This window comes from Macrobrachium rosenbergii, chromosome 5 (assembly GCF_040412425.1).
Source record: "Macrobrachium rosenbergii isolate ZJJX-2024 chromosome 5, ASM4041242v1, whole genome shotgun sequence".
Lineage (NCBI taxonomy): Eukaryota > Metazoa > Arthropoda > Malacostraca > Decapoda > Palaemonidae > Macrobrachium > Macrobrachium rosenbergii.
Genome location: NC_089745.1, coordinates 39,135,490 through 39,145,489, shown reverse-complemented (window position 1 = coordinate 39,145,489; position 10,000 = coordinate 39,135,490). Strand labels below are relative to the sequence as shown.

Here is a 10,000-nt window from a genome sequence, read left to right as displayed (position 1 = left end):
AGGCACATTTACTGCATAGCAGTGATCAACAGCAAGCAAGAACGTTAAAACAAATCATATAGTCCTACGCATCACAGGAAGGGTTTAATAAAAATCAGAGGAATGATCTGCACTCAGAATCAGGCCAATTCTCAAATCAGCAACTCGAAATTTAACAAAATACTCCTGAAAGAATGAACGGGAAGCTAAGTCAATGCTCGCCGACCATCCCACAAGCAACCACCGAAACAAACCCCACCCCTCCCCATCTCTCTCTCTCTCTCTCTCTCTCTCTCTCTCTCTCTCTCCTTCGCTGCCCCCATCATCCGATCCAGATACATGCACGGCACCCCCATCCTCCACCTTTCTCACTCCCTCTCCCCCTGGTTCCACACTCCATACTCCTCCTCCCCCTTCCCCCTCACGAGCCTCCTCTCTCACTCCCCTTCTCCCCCCGGGGGTTCCACATCCCCCAACCCCCCCTCTCCCCTTTTCCATCAGTCTATGAACTCTGACCTTTAGGAGGCTGTCGACTGCATGCTTGATAGCCTGTGACATGGTCGTTGCAGAGAGAGGAGAGCGCTGTTCCTGATTTGGTGAGAGAGAGAGAGAGAGAGAGAGAGAGAGAGAGAGAGAGAGAGAGAGAGAGAGAGCCAATTGCCGTTAATCAAGGTGTAGGCTAATCATGAAAGTCAGCCTTTTGAATTTCTACAAACCGTTTATTTTGCCTGAGGCCATTACGCCTACGCAGCTATATATACACACACACACACAGCCTATATAGGCTACATGTATATACATACATATATATATATATATGTATATATATACATATATATATATATATATATATATATATATATATATATATATAAATATATATATATATATATATATATATATATATATATATATATATATATATATATATATATATATATATATATATATATTTTTCCACGGACGGTCATTAACTGGGAAGAAATGGTTTAAGCAAAGATATATAGTGAGTTACATGTACAAAACGTTTTTTTTTCTCAAAAGAAGTCCTGACATACAGTAAACTTAATATACAAAAAGTTTAAAAAGCTTTTTTTAATTCTTTTCTGTGGGATAAAGAATTATAAACACAAGTTTTCCAATTAAAAATTAGATCTGCAAGTCACATTTTACCACGATTTAATACCACCTCTCTCTCTCTCTCTCTCTCTCTCTCTATATATATATATATATATATATATATATATATATATATATATATATATATATATATATATATATATATATATATATATATATATATATATATATATATATATATATATATATATATACATATATATATAATCATATATACGATGAAGCAGATTAAGGGCAGGAATACAATGAGATACGCATTTTGTTTTAATCCTACGTTTCGTGACAACATCGCCACATCTTCAGGGATTTTCTACAAAATAAAATAGCCTATATGTTAACGTAAAATAAGAGCTGATTATAGGATCCAATAGTCGAAAAAGCTAAAACAATTTTAACTGTAAAATTACTATAAGTACAAAAAATTATAAATAACGAAATGAACTTTTAAATATGTCGGTAAAAAATTTAAATATATATATATAATATATAATATTTATATATATATATATATATATATATATATATATATATATATATATATATATATATATATATATATATATATATATATATATATATATATATATATATATATATATAAAGAACGAACACAACACATACAACGAAAAGCAAAAGTCATATAATCATAAAACTATATACAGCTAAAAACAGCTCCACACAACCAACCTTTCAGCATCAATGATAAAAACACACTAAAAGTAAACAACGTCAAGAGGTACATACAAAGAATGACAGAAAAATTAGGCTAAAAACAACGGGACAACAGAGGAATGGTTGTTTGGAGTCCAAACTCTTAATCTGATATATATGTGTGTATATATATATATATATATATGTGTATATGTATATATATGTATATATATATATATGTATATATATATATATTTGTGTGTGTGTGTGTGTATATATATTTGTGTATGTATATATATATATACACAAACATATACATATATATAGAGTGTGTATACATATATATATATATATATATATATATATATATATTAGTAGCCTGTATACAGTATGTATATACAGTACTGTATATGTATATATATAAATATATATATATATATATATATATATATATATATATATATATATATATAATTAGTAGCCTGCAGGTCCCAAAACAGAAACCTAAGTCCTCTTACCGAATTTAGTAAATGATTAACCCTTATCAATAAAGAATAATTTATAAAAATAATACTTTGAAGGAACTAGAGAAAAAAATACAAGGACGATACGTGTGAGATGAAGAAGGAACTGACTGAACTAGACTGTCAAAACAGCATCACTTGCACGGTTGGATTAGCCTAGACCCAGGTGTGAAAACTGGTTCGACTGGAGGGTTTTTTACCTGTTGGTACTTAAAAAGGAATGTGTTACAAAAAAATCAATTAATCAATCTACATAGTATAAGGATATTACCATACAAAACAACTTGTAAAGTGTAACTTGATATTCAATTACATTTCGATATATGGACGATTTTATTTTTAAGCCGTAGTCCCCGACCCCAAAATACATCAATAATTGAACACAAACCTAAACAGAAAAGAAACTTGGCATTTAGAAATGATTCAGTTGAAGGTCCACTGACATGAAAAAAAAAAAACGAAACTCAATAAGGAGGCATTCCGGGCCCCCAAATAAAAAAAAAAAAAAAAACTTCCCCTAAGGAAAACGGGAACTTCCGCGGCAGCACCCGGCAAGGGAATAATATTACACCGTGTTATTCCTTCCTTGAAGACCGTCTAAATTAACTCCCGCAACTGGTGATAAGCAAGAGCTATATTAAGACCATCTTCATCAGCTAATGAGAGGGTTGTCAATCTCTTCATTAGTGTGACACAACGTGAGCAATCTAAAAGCACAACAGCAAGCATATGAGTCTTGCGTTACGCATTTCTGGACATTTACTGTACAACACCTCTAACTTCTTATATATAATTACTACACGTAATCACCTCCTGAAACTGAACGAACTTACGTTGCAAAATTAGAAGGTATATGCCTATTCAAAGTCATGTGTTCTCGATACTAAGCTGCCAACATCTACCCAAAATAAAGCTACCCCGTAGCAGCAATACTTCATAGATTTACTGAAGTAGGCCACGGCTAATCATTGGTTGCCCCAGCTGGGGAATGAGTTTGATGCCATTAGCGAGCATTTAATGATGGAGGAGGCGCCCAGTTGGGATATGTCATTCTCTCTTGTCCTTTCTAAAAATTCGCTCAATCCACAGAGTCACTTCTATACAAGGCTTATAATAAATTAACATATGAGCCAACCCTAGCAAGCCACGTCACGAAATTCAAGACTTTTAATGAATCACACTAAGAGCTTTAATTTTCCTTCTGCAGAATCATTCTCCGATTACGTACTGACACCCATCTTTCTGCAATAGCCTACTCTACCCTAAAGTCTGGTTTAGCAGATTCCTTATATCAAGTGAATGACGACAGAAGAAAAGACCAATTTCCTCTCACATAGGCCTAGACTATAAGACTAAATATAAATTAGACCTAAAGAACACCTAGTTTTTTTTTACTGTCTACTTAATTCTTTTAAATGGCGAATGCAAAAAAGATCAGCTTTCTTCGCACATAATCTATAAGACTATATAGGCCTAACTCAGACCTAGAATAACACCTTTTCTTCTTCTTAACGTCTATTTACTATTCTTTTAATTACATTTCCATACCACTGAAATAAATTATTTCTAGGGTTGTATCAACAATCCTTGTCAACCACTAACGAGCAGCAATTTTTGATGGGGGAGAAGGTAAGAAACGAAAACATTATAGGCCTACCTCGTTTACTTTCAATAATACCGGATATACAACCAGCACTTCAATGTACGGAATCATCTACATAAAATGTCCGAGTTACTTCTTCAAACAAATGGTGTATTAAATATTTATACATATTCGCATTAACTGAAGTGCCAATAATGTATTAGCAAAGGCACTAGGCCAATATCAACGACCACATCAACTTGTTATGAATATGGAAAGGAGTAAAGAAGTAACGGCAAAGCTGCACAACTACTTACAATAATAATAATAATATAATAATAATAATAATAATAATAATAATAATAATAATAATAATAATAAGAGGGCTACTAAGCATAGAGGACTGCGTCAACATCGAGAGCAGAGCACTGGGGCAATATCTGAAAACCAGTGAAGACGTGTGGCTAAGGAGTGCATGGTAAGAAGGGCTGATAAAAGTAGACGAAGACCCAGAAATATAGAGGCAGGAAAATGAAAAACAAAACAAGGGAATGGCAGAACAAATCAATGCACGAAAAGTATATACATGAGACAGACAAAAGAACTGGCCAGCGATGAAACATGGCAATGGCTACAGAGGGGAGAACTCAGGAAGAAAACTGAAGGAATGCTAACAGCGGCACAAGATCAGGCCGTAAGAACCAAATATGTCCAAACAACAATAGATGGAAATAACATCTCACCCACATGCAGGAAGTGCAATATGAAAGACAAGACCATAAACCACATAGCAAGCGAATGACCGGCGATTGCACACAACCAGTACAAAAAGAGGCATGATTCAGTAGCAAAAGCCCTCCACTGGAACCTGTGCAAGACACACCAGCTAGCTTGCAGTAATAAGTGGTACGAACACCAACCTGAGGGAGTGAAAGAAAACGATCAGGCAAAGATCCCATAGGACTATGGTATCAGAACAGATACGGTGATAAGTGCCAATAGATCAGACGTGACGTTGATTGACAAAATCAAGAAAAAAGTATTACTCACTGATGTCGCAATACCATGGGACACCAGAGTATTTGAGAAAGAAAGAGAAAAAACTTATAAGTATCAAGACATGAAAATTGAAATAAGAAGGATATGGAATAGCCTATGCCAGTGGCAATTGTACCCATAATCATAGAAACACTAGGCACGATCCCAAGATTCCTGAAAAGAAATCTGGAAAAATTAGAAGCCCAAGTAGCTCCAGGGCTCATGCAGAAAAGTGTGCTACTAGAAACTGCGCACATAGTGAGAAAAGTGATGGACTCCTAAGGATGCAGGATGCAACCAGGAACCCCACACTATAAGAAAAAAAACACCCAGTCGAATAGGATGACTGTGATAGACCAAAAAAATTATAATAATAATAATAATAATAATAATAATAATAATAATAATAATAACAACAACAACAACAACAATTAACACGTATTTAAGAAAAATTAAGCAGAAGATTCAACTCGACCGGAAAAATTGTCTCCATATGACCAGTACGCCTATATAGTCCATGATACTTATAGAATAATTGATATACACTATGATAGAGTGACTACGGTCATATCATTCTAAACGTCCTATGTATCATCCTAATGTCGATAACCAACACAAATCCTAAATGGGGTGGCGTTTTACACGTAGGCCTATTTTCTTGACCCATTCACTGAACAAGACAGCGTGGAATGCAACGGTAGAATGTTAAAAGTATAATTTAAGCACCAAATAAGAACCATGCAAAAACCACGAGTCGTTGTCAGTTTAAATGCTTGTAACAAATATCACAATCAGATACTATACTAAATTAGGCCTATAAAAACAAATACGCCTAATTGCATAAGGAACATGAATTACTGGAACTATAAAATCAAAACAATGTGAGCCTCTCGCAAAAAACATAGTGGTAGTCGTAACGAGTCACAGGAAGTTCCTTCATAAATACTAAAGTAGTAAAAATTATAAATGTAATCTTTACAATCATTTAAGTAGTAAAAATTATAAATACCCCTCATAAATATTTAAGTACTAAAAATTATAAGTATTATTCAAGTTTAAACCCAGAGACAAATGTGCACATATGTGTGAATGTATTCATGTAAAGGTCTAGCATACAGTGCAACACACACATACATACATATAACACATCATACATACATACATACATATATATATATATATATATATATATATATATATATATATATATATATATATATATATATATATATATATATATATATATATATATATATATATATATATATATATATATATATAGCCTATACAACGTATATATATATATATATATATATATATATATATATATATATATATATATATATATATATATATATATATATATTTGCTATCTATTCTACAAATAGTATGAAACATCTCATCATTAACCTACTAATATAATGAAGCCAACGAAATAATAAGCATATGGATAATCATATATGTCGGGTTATTTTACGAAAGGCTTAACTTACGAGTAATAATATTCACTGCTCAATATTAATACTTGAATATATTTGTGTTTATATAACGATAAAAAGTCAAGCGTGTTCGTCACAAATATCATATTATCATATAGACTAGGCTATATATATATATATATATATATATATATATATATATATATATATATATATATATATATATATATATATATATATATATATAATCTTTCTCATTAAGAAAGCTTCCGTTATGAATGTACTCTGCCATAATTATAATTCTAGTATATAAAAAAAACAAACTAATTTGAAATCATGAATTCACTTATTTACTGGATGTAACTTGCTGCGAATTATAAGCAATTAATACATTACTAAGGAAAATAATCCACTTTTACACGTCTTCGTAATATACACTACGACCACTGGAAACGACAGCAACGTTATTATATATACAGCAGGATTAAATCCTCGTTAACAATAAAAATAACAAGTAGCCTATATATATATATATATATATATATATATATATATATATATATATATATATATATATATATATATATATATATACTAACCAGTGACTAGGCTATATGAGTGATAAAACCTCAATAAATTTATCAATGAACAGATAAAAAAAAGGAAAGATACGGATTAGCGGAATTACTTTAATTTTTTTTACATTTAAATTTATAAATATCATCACGACATTATTACTTAATAATTTATTAATACTAGTAATTTCGCCATAAATTTCCTGTTGTACTTACACACTAAAAAGCGCGGGCGTCAACGACGAGTGACCTAAACGGTCTATAACATACGTGGTGCAGTCTAAAGGTCAGAACGCCCATTAGAGAGAGAGAGAGAGAGAGAGAGAGAGAGAGAGAGAGAGAGATTTTCTCCTTTCCTTACCTTTATTAAAGTAGAAGTAGACAGGGAGTGGTATGGGCGGGGCTGTTTCTCAACACCCACGCCCGCGATCACATACTCTCCCAGCACGGGCGTGGAGGAGGAGTAGGAGGAGGAGGAGGTAGAAGACGAAGAGAAGTTCACTTTCTCTCCCGCTTTTTCTCCTCGAGAACTTATCGCTATCGCGTCTAGTAAGGTAGCGAAAAGTCCGATAACCTAATCCTCTTTTTAAACAGCCCAAAATTTTTAGACTTTTCTTCCTTAATGATAATCACTGCACAAACACCACAACCTACTTAATTTCAAATTGTTCCAAGCACTGTTCTGATGGATTATTATATATATATTTAATATACAGGAATGATTTATATATATATATTTTTATATCCCAAATTTGACGGCGGCTCCACCACCCACCTGGCTGGGTCAAACCTCGATGACGCAATAACTTCTCTTATCCCGTCTAGGTCAGTTTCAAAAACAATATTTCCTCCTGGACACAAACACACGCACAAACACTTATTCCAGAGCGGTGTGGCACTCGACGGAGAGTGAGAGAGAGAACGGGGAGGGGGGAGGGGCTGGGCCAACAGCCAACAGCCACCAAACAGCCGAATTTATTTTTTTTTATTTCACACTGCGTGATCCATGCGTGTCGACGTTCTATATATTTTCATTCAGGTCGACTTCTTCCTTTTTTTTCTTTTTTATTCTATTCTTAGCGTTCGCTATTATAACACACAAACCGTGACGCCGACTTCATGCAACTTCACCCTCGGGAGGGGGAGACAGGGGGGGAGAGGGGGACCGTTAACTATTTATTTATATTTATTATTATTATTCCTCGCAGACGACACTCGTCAAGAAGATCCACTTTACACTTGTTATAGTAACGCAAGTTTACATGCACTCATTTTAGCGTCGATAGAGAGTGAGTGAAAGAGTAAGAGAGAGATAGAGTGAGAGAGTGTGTGAGAGAGAGAGAGAAAGAGTCCCTCTCCTCCTGTGTGTGAGTGTGAGTGCGCACGCTAAAAATACTACGCTAGTCTCTCTTAAACAGATGATCAGCGCGAGTGTGCGCGGAACAAATTCGAACTTAAAATCGAGATTCCGGGACGAGGGTCGACGCTGATCGACCTCCGATCACTTCCTTCGTATGCGAGCGCGCAGGCACAATCCACGGCATCACTAATTCCACCACTGTGTGTCAGATGACATTTAATTTAAATCATATCGGCCGGAGCGCACGCCGGCGATAACCTTCCTCCACTGGAGCTAGACATGTACTGAATGTTGTGTTTACACTACAGATGGGAGAGGGGAGGGGTTGGAGGTGTGGAGAGGGGGAAGGACCCAGGAGGAAGAGCCGATGGGGGAAGTTAGACGGGAGGGGAAAATGGCGACCAGTCACATGGTAGAACCATCAGACCCGGTGTTTTACGCATTTCCCTCTGTATGTATGAAATTGCCTGGTATTCTACGCTCCCGTCGGAGATCAGATGAAGAAATCGTCCATTCTTCGACGTATTCTCAAAGGGGAAAAGGGTCGCAGCAATGAACACATTGTGTTTACAATCGTACTCTCCCCCTTCCCGCCATCTCCGTCCTGGGTCCAGATGAGAACTTCGGAGGAATTTGATCTCTCCATCTGCACTTCTACAGTCGAATGACAGCGACGTCGAGAAATGACATTTTCTTTAGCTTTAAATGATACTTTCAGTACCCATATTATGCCGACGTACCCAAAATCAAAGTCGAGAGCTACAAAAACAGAATGGAAGATGGAGGTATGGCGGTACTTTGCATCACATCGTGGTGTAATACGTGCGTCGTCTGGAGCACCGTTCTCACGCACACGGCGAATTAAACGCACACACACGTATACACATACATTATGCCAAGCCTTACTTACACACAGGAACGGAACATCAAAGACAAAGTACGCGAAAGAAAAAAGGGTAGTTATGGGGATGATTTTTTTTTAAAGAAAGATATTTTACAATAGCATCCGGGGATGTCGACCTTCGGAAAACGATGAATAACGAACTATCCACAACGGCTACGGAAGATGCCAGGGAAGGTTTGCGTTGCCTGAAGAAGGAAATAAAAAAAAAAAAAAAAAAGAGGCAAGAAGACCGCGAGTTCAAAGGGAGGCTCTTTAGGATACTACGAGAGCGTAGGCCTAAAGAGAGGTTGTAGTATAGCCGTGGGATCTAGAGTGTGTGTGTGTGTGTGCGTACGTCTTTTAGTCTCATAGTGAACTACTCTCTCTCTCTCTCTCTCTCTCTCTCTCTCTCTCTCTCTCTCGTGTGTTGTCCTCGTTTTTTAGCCTCATACGGAACTCTGTTCTCTCACTCTCTTAAAAGTTTGTGAGTACGTCTTTTAGTCTCGTATGGGACTGTGCTCTCTCTCTCTCTCTCTCTCTCTCTCTCTCTCTCTCCAGAGAGTGTGTGCGTATTTTAGTCTCATAGGCTCATATGAACTCTCTCTCTTTCTCTCTCTCACCGCGGTCGGCTCCTTGAAACGAAATGCCGAACAGGTTAACCCCTCCTCTATATCTTTTCATTCATGGCTGGACCGACGCCAACAGAATGTCAAGTTTGTTGAGCACGACGTCTGCTGCCCAATATCATACAGATTTCAAGTGCATTTTTATCGACTTTATCGTATTATGGCTAAGCGAACGCCGCAGGGCAGGACGAATCCACAAGTAA

The 10,000-nt window shown here is 35.7% G+C and overlaps 1 protein-coding gene across 1 annotated transcript in view; it reads right to left on the bottom strand.

The window, feature by feature from the left end:
• LOC136838687 (uncharacterized) overlaps positions 1 to 8,583 on the bottom strand; it is a 359,996-nt gene extending 351,413 nt beyond the window's left edge. Inside the window, 1 exon segment of the mRNA XM_067104090.1 lies at positions 7,290 to 8,583. The gene's annotated coding sequence lies outside the window, so the exon portion shown is untranslated.
• Between the last annotated feature and the right edge of the window lie 1,417 nt (positions 8,584 to 10,000).